The sequence below is a fragment of the Haliaeetus leucocephalus genome, unplaced genomic scaffold (assembly GCF_000737465.1).
Source record: "Haliaeetus leucocephalus isolate CR32 unplaced genomic scaffold, Haliaeetus_leucocephalus-4.0 Scaffold646, whole genome shotgun sequence".
NCBI classification, from domain to species: Eukaryota; Metazoa; Chordata; class Aves; order Accipitriformes; family Accipitridae; genus Haliaeetus; species Haliaeetus leucocephalus.
Genome location: NW_010973082.1, coordinates 222,041 through 233,196, shown reverse-complemented (window position 1 = coordinate 233,196; position 11,156 = coordinate 222,041).

Here is an 11,156-nt window from a genome sequence, read left to right as displayed (position 1 = left end):
CGGGCACGGTGGCCGTCCCTGCCACGCGGGGTGTCCTCGCCGCTGCTCCCGCCCCGCGGTCGGGGGCTGCCCCGGGACCTGCGGGCGCCGGGACACGCGAGGACGGGGCCTGCCAGTTACTCAGAGTCATAGTATTATATTTTAACAGTGCTAACTTGTCGAGTGATTCTTGCTCCCGTTTGTACGTGGTGTTATTGAAATGTATTGTTTGAGCTGAAAGCTGGTCGCTCTCTGGCCACGCTAATATATTTATTTGTAGGTATTTATATAATGAAATATAAAGCCTAGATTTATGGAGTCCCTAGATCACCTTATAAACTATATCAAACGACTATTTTCTGTTCTCCTTTTTAACCATTCAGCATTTGTTAGTCTTGTCCCCTTGCCCTCCTTACGCCCCGCAGGACCATCCCCGGTATATATTTTTTGATACTGTACACATGTGGTGTTTCTATGTGCAAAAAAAAAAAAAAAAAATCGTTATCTAAAGCTAAACAAGCTATTATAGAAATTGCTGCTATTAGAAATGTCTAAACTATAAGCTTCCAATTATTAATTGCTTGAATGTAAATATTAAATGGAGATGTTGAAAGTGCATTTGATGTTCTGCAGCTAGTGTAGATCGGATTGCAAAGCCCAGCTGCTGGGAGGTGGAGCGCGAGCTGCCAGCGGCGCTTCCTGGTCCGAGGGCTGTGTCGCGGGGGAAGAAATGTATCATGCAATCATTGCAAAGGACTATAAACCTTTACAAAAACTACCGGGATTTGGAGTGCATTTGTTACTGCATACGGACGGCACAGAAGGCGTCCCTGTGCGGGCAGGCTGTGGCCGGGGTGCCCCGGAGCAGGTACCTGCAGGTTAAAATCAGCTCCGAGACGCGGCGTTATCAAATGCAGTTCTGGCTTTCCCCCAAAAGCGTGGACGAGAGCGTGCTGCCCGCGGTGCGTGAGGGCACCCTCTTTGTTCCTCGTGCCGCCCAGGCGGGCAGCAAGGCCGTAGGAGGCGGCGGTTCGGTGTTTCCCTCTCCCCGCGGTGCCGAGGCAGGGCTGGGCTTCTCCAGAGCAAAACGGGCTGCGTGAGGTCTGCGATGGGAAAACTGGAAGGCGGCTGGGAAGGTGGCTGCGATGGATGGGCGATCGCTAGTTCTCAGCCTGACGCTGCCACCCCAGCGGCATTATCCCCGGCGTTGGGGAGGGTCGCAGTTAGATGAGAAGTTGAACTTCTCCAGAAAGGAAGATGGTCCAAATTCCACAAAAAAGCCTGCAGACGTCTCTGAACTAGATTAATAATTGCTGGAGTCCACTGAAAATACAGCGCTGGGCTAATTCTTTACAACGTGGCTTGCACGAAGGTGGCAACCTAGCAGCATGCCCGTGGAGCCCGCCTGGACACGGCTGAGATACAGCGCTCAGTCCCCGCTCCCCCCGGGATCCCCTATAACATTCCCAAGCAGAGTCGGGTGCTCATACAGCAGCTGCCCTCGGAATCTTGTGCTTGCCAAACTGGCTCCGTTGCCAGTCTTTCTTGTCTTGGACTTTTCCTTGAAGTTGATTTCTCTTCCAGGAAAGATCTTAGTTAAAATATTGTCGCTGATGGCACATCAATGTGTGCGGACAAGAGCCTCAAGCTTGTGAGAAGCAAAACTAATTGCTTTGGGTAAGGTGGACCCTGCAGTTACACTGGAGCTACCTGAAGACACGGGTGAGTTGCCCCTGCTGTGTGCGAGAGCCCAAGGGGTGGGCAGCACCCTGCGGGCTCAGCCCCTGGGTCCTGCTGTGGCACAGCGTCTGTCTGTCCGGGCGTGTGGCAGTGCTGTTCCCAGAGCCAAAATAACTCCCTCCGTCTCATGCTGCCCGCTTCTGGGCCGCCTAGTCCTCCCAGGCTTCATTTTATTTAAATAAATTCAAAAGTTGGCTCGGCGACTGTTCCTTTGCAAATCCTGAGGATTATGTGGCATCCGCAGAAAGGTGGGGCAGCATCCAGCCAGGCGTCATCTGCTGGGGCTTGTTCGCAGCGGGAGCCACTGCGTGAGCCGTGTCAGCCCAAGTCTTGCCTACAGACGTTCCCGTGCCGGAGCCAGAGTGCTTTTCCAAGGCAGCTTGGGTTAAATCGGAGGCGAAGCAAACCACTGAGTGTGTGGATGCCATTTTCTCAGCTGGGACAGCAGCGGAGGCTTGTATCCAAGTGGAACAATCTCGACTATGGACATGGTTGTTGCAGACGTTGGTTGTGGTCTGGTGTAGCTCAGGTCTGCTACTCGGTGTGGTGGTCGTGTGGTGGTGGGAATGGCTTCTGGGAGCTTACACCAGAAAGCTGGCTCCATCCCAGCTATTTGGTTAAACTGGTTAGAGTGGGCAAGGTCAATACTGACAGCTCAGTTCTTCTCTTGTCTCAGTTGATGCTTCAAAGTCAATGGAAACTTGTGCAATATGTTTAGTGCTTGTGATTTTCACCTGCCTGCATGGAGACCCCAAAATCTGATTGTATGTGCACAGAGAGCAAGAGGAAATAGGTGAACTCTGATTAAAATCAACATTTTGCCTGTTAGCTCTGCTGAATCTTAAGAGGGTTTTAATCAGCTCTGCCTGTCACCGGGGCTGTGTGAGTGACGGGCAGAGGCAGCGGTGGCCGAGGGTGCTGGCGAGGAGGTGTTGGGGCAAGAACCTGCGGGCCGTGCAGGTGAACCCCAGCCTGCGCCGGGGGGGTGCCCAGGGATGGTTTGGTGGGAAGCGTTTCCCTGCCATCCCAGGCTTAGCTGGCAGAGCAGACGATCACAAATGATGCATTTCCCTCAATTAATTAAGCTAATGGTTATCTGAAAACAAAAATGGCATGGAAGAGGAGACGCATGCTCAGAATGCAAAATGTGATTTATGAAGGGGAAGTGCTGCTCGACAGACAGCGGCAGGAGCCAGTCCAGGAGCAGGGCTGGGCAGGCGGGCTCACTCTGGGGCAGAGTGTCTGCGAAAGGAGAACTTCTTCAGGCAAAGGTAGATGAAACCAGTGGGGTTTCTCACAAATAGTAGGAGGTGTCTTTTAGACATGGGCTTGCAGGTTCCTGGCCAAAGCCTGAGCATCGCTGCTGCGGTCATGAGCCGGGTCAGCAGCTTCCTTCTCTAGTCTGTAGGTGTGTGAGACTCTTGGCAATTAGTAGCTGTTTGCAGGTTTACAGTTAGCTCAGCTCCTGAACATCTTAAGAAATGGTTTGTATTGTGTTGCCGGTTTTTAAGGAAACAGTGTTCCTCCAAGTGTGTGCTTTCTGAGCTTCCTTTCCCTACGCCCACCGCTGCTCTATGCACCTAAAATATTGTCTCTGCTGGCAGTAACTGTGGTTTGTTTGAGGCACAATTTCCCGGAAACCACATAGCCAGATATTTCTTAGTTTAATAGTTTGATCATGTTTATCACAACTCCAGCAGCTTCCTGTGCAGTGAAAGGTGTGATAAGTAGTTACTGGTTTAAAAGATACACCCTCCCCTTGCTTTGTGCCAATTGGCTGGGAAAGATCTAGCGTTTAGGATATGAATTACTTATTCATACCGCTCTCTTTCCGTATTAAGTGCATCAAACCTAAATGCCTGTTACTGAGCAAATTAATGTGAAGTCCACTATGACTTCCAGTGGTTATCAAAGTGATCCAGGACGAGACAGAGCATCACCATGCTCCATTAGGAAGACTGGTGTGCGCTACATTTAATGTATTTCCCAGGAATGCGTTAACCTCTGCTTGGTTTGGATTTATTCCAGACAAACATTTGCTGATTTAAAAGGAGAATTTGTGTTCATATTTTAGCTCTTCTGAAAGGGTCTGATGCATCCATCTATACATGGCTGTGCTGCGTGGAGGGACTGCAAATTTGTGCTGTAAAGCTGCCTTCAGGCTCTCCCCTCCCCAGCCGTGGTGGTACCCGTGTCTGCACCAGTAGTGGGTTGGAATCCAGCCGACAGCGCTCAGGCACCAGCAATTGCCGTGGCCCTGTGCGGTTTCAGCAGGCGTTGGTGCGGTCCCCGCGCCATGGGCGGTGACGGCCATGGGGCAGCAGGCAGGGTGGGCCCTGGGGCTTGGTAGAAGAGGTTGCATCTCTGGGGTGAGGATGCTGTTACGGAGAAGGATGTTAAATAAACACACGACATGCAGCTGATGTCTTTTAATCAGAATAAGAAACAGCCTCGCAGGGAGTGGGAGACTTTGAGGTCCAGACTGGGAATGGGAGAGGAGCTCCTCCCTGGAAAAGGGCAGAAAGTGCAAGGGGCCATGTGCGGTGGGAAGCAGACAATTTTCCAGGCAGTCGGAGCACTCGGTGCTCTTGCTCATATGTGCGTGGGGGCAGCTCCTCCAGGCAGCCATTGCATGCATTTTGTGGGTTTTTTCCTTTATTTTTCCCATTCTCTATCATTACCCTATGCAATGTTGGGAGCTGACTGTGTGACTGCTGAATGTGGTGGCCTCAGCATCTCTCTCCCCCGCTGGAGAAGCCAGCAACAAGGTAAGGCATTCATGGTCACGTTGGGGGGGGGGGGGAGGCCCGCTGTTCAGGCTGCATTTTTCCAGGCCTGTCCCCTTGAGCATGGCGGGGGCTGTACAGCTCGGCCGTGCACGTGTTGGCTGCTATAAACCTTTTTAACTAAAACTGTATCCAGTGGGACTGATCCAGCAGCAGAGGCCTGCCACAGAGGGTTTTTCGCTGGATTTTTGGAGGGGCTGGTGTCCCTCTCTCTGTGAGAGCAGCTGCAGGAGGACAAGGCCAGGGCGCAGCCCCCGCTGCCGAACTGGGGCAGCTGGGCGAGGGGGATGCGATGGGGCTTGCCCCAGTTCTGCCCCATCCCTGAGCCCCTTCGCCTCCCCCATCCTGCCGGGCTGTCTCTGGTTTGAACAGTCGAAAATGCCTGGTGGTAGGAAATCCTCAGTCTCCTCTGCAGATAAGATCATTTGGATTCAGCCCAGACTCATGCAAGATCTGTGTCGGGAGGAGACGACCGCAAGGACACTGCTCTGTTTATGTTTTCCCCAGAAGAGGAGAAAGGCTGCACGGTGCTGGGCACAGCCCGGACCATCTCCAGGCGCTTCCAGAGCCTTGGCAAGCGGTTCCGGAGGGTCCCCTGTGCGCGGGAAAGCTCCTGCCTTCACCCTGAGCTGGGGAAAATCCTGTTAAAGGCAAAACGAAGCAACTCACATGTTAACGAGGTGGCCACCACCAGCGATGTCTGACATAAACACAGCTCTGCAGCATAGCCCGGCCTTGGGCAGCATCAGTGTGGCGAGGAGGAACGGTGGTGTGAGCAAGGTGTTGGATGGAGGAGATGGGGGCTCAGCTCCTGGGCCCCTCTCACTGCACTCCCGGCAAGGGACCCCCTGATTGCTGCGGGGAGTGACAGGGGAGGAGGCCGGGGCTGGATGATGTGGGAGAAGGGCCGTGGTGGCTGCGGCTGGGCGCTGTGCAGCCTGCTCGGGCTGGGGGGGACAGGAAGGACAGAGGGTCCTGGTGATGTAGCTGCTCGTAGGAGCCGTCCCTGGGTCTGTGCCAGCACATGGAGTCTCATGGACAACGAAGAGGTGTTACTGCGTGATGGACCTTTGGGTGCAAATGGGAGAGAAACGAGGGTCTCTGCAACGATGAAAGTTTGGGGCTGGCACTGGCAGGGGCTGAGGGCAGCCGGGGTCTCTCCCCCTTGGGCTGGGACCTGCCTGTGCCTCCCATCGCTGGGCAAGAGCCGAGGCTCACCCGGGAGCAATTTGCCAGCACCTACTGAAGTCATTTCTCAGATGGAGCCATCAGTTCAGCTGACACCTTGATGTAGTTTAAAGCAAACTGCAAACATGAAGATTTATTTTTATCGAACGAGCAGGCATATAAAACATGCTGTGCAATGCAGCGCAGCCTGGCAGGAAGCACCCTGAATCCCAGGAGTCGTGACTTCGGCACGCCGGGCCGTGCGCCATCCCTGGCTGACCCTGCTGATAGCAGGCCCGTGGGGTTTAAGGGTGGGGAGAGAAGGAAACTTAATCACCAACTGCCAAACCTTCCAGGATCGCCGCCAAACACCAGGACCCTTCTGCAAGGGACGGCACTGGCACCAGTTGGGACAACAGATCCCGACCCTGCCAAGGCTGAGGTAGAGCTCCACCGATGTTACAGGCTCTCTGTCCCGGGGAGGTACTGGGAAGGGGATACGGCCACACTCCCGTTTTCCAGGGGGTTTATGTGTTGCCATGACCCAAATGCAGGTGCAGGTCCTGTGGTATAGGTGTGCTTCAGTCAGAAGTGCTTAATTGGAGGTGAGAGAGGGAATAACCTAAACCTTTAGGATGTATAGCTGTTGTGCTGCAGCAGCCAGGGCAAAGAAGTCCTACAGACAGAGAAAATAAATTAACAAGACTTAGATATTATTATAGAATGCATTAAGAGGCAGCCTGAATGGAGAGTTTGAGCTGATGGAAGCTTTAACAAACATATTTAGTGTTGGATATAAAGACTGTGCTGAGCAAAAAATTCTTGTTGTGCCAATGTAAAGCCACATCTCCTGGTCTCCTGGGAAGCCATTGGATGCTCCATCTTCATCTGCAGCAGGGATGAGCCTGGGATGTACAACACAAGGAACGATGGTGTTCGGTAACAGCTGTGAAATGAGCCACAGCCCAGATGTTCCAGAGGGAGCAACCTGCCCCTGGCCGGGGCTTTGCCCTGAGAAGGGCCCTGGGTCACTTGGGTTTGCCCCTTTCCCCACTCGCCCATGCCCAGCATGGGGACTGTCTTGCTTTTCTTTATGAAGCACAAGAATAGGAAAAGCAGAATGACTCAAACTTCAAAAGTTACTTCTCTAGAGATGGAAAATTGCAGCCCACGAGCTGCTCTGAGAGCTGTGAGCAGCAGAGGCCCCGCTGGAAATTCGGACTCAACATTTCCCTCCAGCCCGGGCCCGGCGGTGGCCCGGGGGGACACGGAGGCGTGGGGCGAGCACCAGCTCGGGGCTGGCCAGGGGGCACCGGGCTGGTCCAGCCCCGGCCGGGGTGATGCTCTGCCGTGCCCTGTCACACCGCCTGGGCATCGACACGCCAGCCCCGAGGCAGGATCTGTCCCCGGCCGCTTTAGAGAGTAAGAAAGCGGCGGCGGGTCTTGGGGGGCGAAGGGCCGGGGGGGGCAGCGAGCGGAGCTGCTCTCAGCGGGGAGGGGAGGCGAGCCTGCGGGCTAAAATGGCCACGCTCGGCTGCAGGCGTGGGCTCTGCCATGCGGCAAGGGTTAACCCCCCCAAAAGGCATGCTGGGAAAGGGGAAGGCAAAACTGCACCGGGAGAACTTGTGCGGTGGGGGCGGGCAGCGGCGGGCAGCGCTCCCCCGGCTGGCCCCGGTGCTGGGGGAGAGCAGCGAGGAAATCTCGAAAATGCCCTTTGTGCGAGCCTGGACATCGTGATTTCAGAAGGTGGGGAGTTGGGGTTGGTTCCCCCTTCCGCCCCCCGGCACTGAATTTCTGGGTCTCTGCCCCGGCACCTCTCCGTTCTCCCGCTTCCCGAGGGGGGGATGCCCGTTCCCACCGCTGATGCCGTGGAGGGGAATGCACTCCACAAGTCACTCTTCGTGGAGCTGTTCAGAGCTCACAGTCGCAGGGACTTGAGAAAAGAAATAATTTCTGTTTTGGCAAAAAAAAAAAAAAAAAAAAAAAGGAACGTCAGGTTCTTTTCAATACCAAATATAAGCCTTGGAGAGGGAGGGATTGCTCGGTATCGGGGAGCCACCGAAGCATCTCAAAGCACAAAACAAATGGTAATTTTCACATATGCTCGTAAACGTTAATTTTCACATATGTTAGTAATTCCACATGGCTCGAAAAATCAAGGATGAAACGTTGTCCCTGAATGTACCCGTCCATTTGCAGTGCGGTGCAAGCCAGGCTGTCATTTGAACATCAGGAATGTATTTTACAGCCGCTGCCCTCTGCGTGCGTTGGGTCCAGCCGTGACACTATCCTTCCTCCGCCTGCGTCCTTCTGGCACATGAAGTCACCAGCAACAGATAAAACAGGGAGATTCATTGTGGGTCATGCAGAGAAGACGATGTGGTGGTCAGACACCAGAGGTGCCTTGACTCGCCCCGGCTGGCTGGTGGAATGATGTCTTATCTCGAGTTTAAGGGCTCAACCTGACCCTGAGCCATTTTTAACCCGAGGTGGGAAGAGCCCTCCCTGGGTGTTCCACTCCGCTTTGAAAAATTCTTCACTCGCCCCACGGTATCTGCTTTCCTGGTGTTCTTTCATTTTTGTAGCTCTGCAACCCGAAGCAGACCCACTTTTCCAGCGTTTGATGCTCCACTTCTTGAAGATGCTTTAACTCTCAGGACTTAGAAATAACTCCTAGCAAACGCAGTGCAGAGAGACCCAACAAGAAGACATCTAATCTAATGTATCACATTTCCATAGTTTGTGCTGCAAGCAGCAATTTGTGGTTCAGCAGCGACGGCTGAGTAGAGACGAGCATTATCACAGGAATTCCTTCCATCTCTCGCCTGAGTATGTGACAAATAAGTCTTGGTCGTGGCATTCTTTTCTGGTTTCGGACTAACAGGCTTAACTCTTTTTTTCTTTCCCAGGAAAAGCAATTTTACCTTTGCCTTGCGCACCTCCACTGCCCGCAACTGAGCGTTTGCTGCGTGGTGGGTGCACCGTCCCATGTGCTTGGAGAGCAGAACGCCGGGGTGGGAGGTGGCACAGAGGGGCCCTAAATACCGGCACCCTGGAGGACGTGGGCTGGTGAGAGCGGTCAGCCGAGGTGCTCAGCACCGCTCAGTGCGAGCTGGACGGGGAATCTCCACGGGAGGGGCTGGGACTGCGTCCTGCCCGATGCTGAAACACAAAAGGGGATGCGATAACCGGAGGGCTGTTGCAGAGAACCGGCCCGGCATCCCTTCGGTGCGGGGCTCAGCCATCCTTCGGGGGCCACGGGACGTTCCCCCGCCGGTAAGGGGTGGGCTCCCAAAGTGCTCCCCCCTGTCCTGCTCCTGGAGAGGGACCACGGGCAGGAGGTGCCAAGGGCTGAACCTGCTCGGTGGGCCGGGAGGGTGGGGGTCCCTGTCGGGAGCTGCTCCCCCGCCAGCACCGGTGCGGGGTTTGCGGTCAGGGATGGCTCCATACCCGCATCCATCCCTCTTCGGGGAGCAGCCTGCCCGGAAGAATTCGAACGCAAAGCTCCGGGGCAAGGGCCATCGCTTACAGCCGCGCTCTCGGCCCCGCCGGACCACCGGGCACCGGCTCCCGCCGGTCCCACGGGGGGTCCGGAGACAGGGAGAGCACCGTCACCGAGGAGGGTTCCCCGGGTTCGCAGGGGAAGTCGAAGGCAGAGCCGGCTGGCGGTACTGCCTCGGTGTGTGGCACTGGTGAGCCCGCTTTCGCGTCTAACAGTCTTCGGTAGCTCAAGAGAGATACTGAAATATTGGAGAGGAGTCGGGAAAGAGGCAGAGGGATGCCGCGGGGGCGTGGGGAGCCCGGGAAGCCGGGGGCGGTGGGGCTGCGTGGCGTCTCAAAGAGAAGGTGAAGGACATTTTGATCAGCTCGTAAACCTCCACACAGGGAAGAAATGCAGGGACTCGGCTGAGCTTTCATCCAGCAAATGAAGACACAACAGGATCCAGCGGCTGAAGTCCGCACCAGCAGTAGCTGGAGCTGGAATGCGGTGCCATTTTCACCGCGTCAGAAAAAAAAAGCCAGGTGGGAGGGCAAAAATCGGGGCTGCTTGGCATCGCTCTGGGCTCTGCTGCCATTCAGCCCCAGGCTGCTACGGCAGGATTCGAAAATGCAAGGGGTGTAATCCACAGCCTGTGGGACAGGGACGGGCAGTGGGTGATTATACTGGCTCCCCCCCAGTCTTAAAACGCCCCCCCCGCACCCCGATATTTTACGCCCCCCTGTGATCCACCTTGCCCTGCTGGGTTTGTATCTTTATCACCTGTGACTTTTATAAGATTAATTCCTTCTCTCCAGGGCACTCGAGCGTTTCACTGGCAGCCGTGCCCGCACACCACCGCACACCGACACCTCGGGGTACCGGCCGGCGGGGCAGCCCGAGCCGAGCAGGGTGCGGGGCAGGGGGCTGCGGCGTGGGGGTCCCCCTTCCCGAGTGCTCCCACACGCGGCCGCGGTGTTGCGTGTCCCCGCGGTGCGTGTCCAAGTGTCAGATGCCAGCCGCGGGGAAGGGGAGCGGAGGTGGGACCCCCCACCCCCGCCTGGGGTCCCGCGTGGGACACGCAGCGCTGTTTGCAGCGGGACCACGGGGAGGCGAGAGCGGGGACGGGGCAAAGCTCCGACTCGGACGACGGCGAGGGTGGGGGGCCCCGGGGGGCGGCCCGGAGGTAACGTGGGGAGGGGGCAGTTTCCCCCAGGAGAAGCTGGAGCGGAGCAGGGCGGAGCCCGGGGACCCGCCCCGAATCGGTGCAGCACCGGGGGCTTCGCAGCAGTCCCGGCGTCGGGGGGAGCCGCAGCCAGAAGCCGGGGAGTTGAGAGGACGAGGGTGGCTGCCGGCGTGGCCGCCGGGCCTCCAGCGCCGGGGGAAGGATGAGGCCCCCCCCGCCTCGGCAAATAGTGGGCGAGGGGGAGGTCCCGGGGACACCGGGAGGAAACGTCCCGCCGTCCCGGCAGGAGCGGGAGGAAAACGAAACGGGGGCGAGAAAGCGGGAGAGAGCCGAAGCTCGGCGCGGTTGGGGCCGGGGGCGGTCCGGTGGGGCACGGGATGCCCGGCCCGGTTCGGCCCGGCGCGGCGCGGTGCTCACACCTGCATTGCTGCAGCGGCGGAGCGCCGCCGGGGCGGCGGGCTCGGCTCTCGGCGCGGCGCTGCATTGCAGCACTGCAGGAGCCCCCTCCTTCCCCTCTCCCTTCTCCTCCCTCCGCCGCCGCTCGGCTCCGGAGGCCCAACCCGGGGAGCGGACCGGCTCCGCCGCGCTTCGCTCCCGTTCGCACGGGGCAGCCGCCGGCGCGCTCGGGTCTCCCGCGTCGTGCCACAGGCGACTCCCCCCGGCCTGGGAATGCAGCCGTGGGGCGAGGGACACGCACCCACCCGCTGTGTCCGCCGGCTGGTCTCTGTCGCCGGCGTTCAACAGTTCCCGCGCGGGTGGAGGGGACCGGCCCGCCCCGTCGGGGCATCCGCCGTCCTGCCCGCCCGTCCCCGCGGCCACC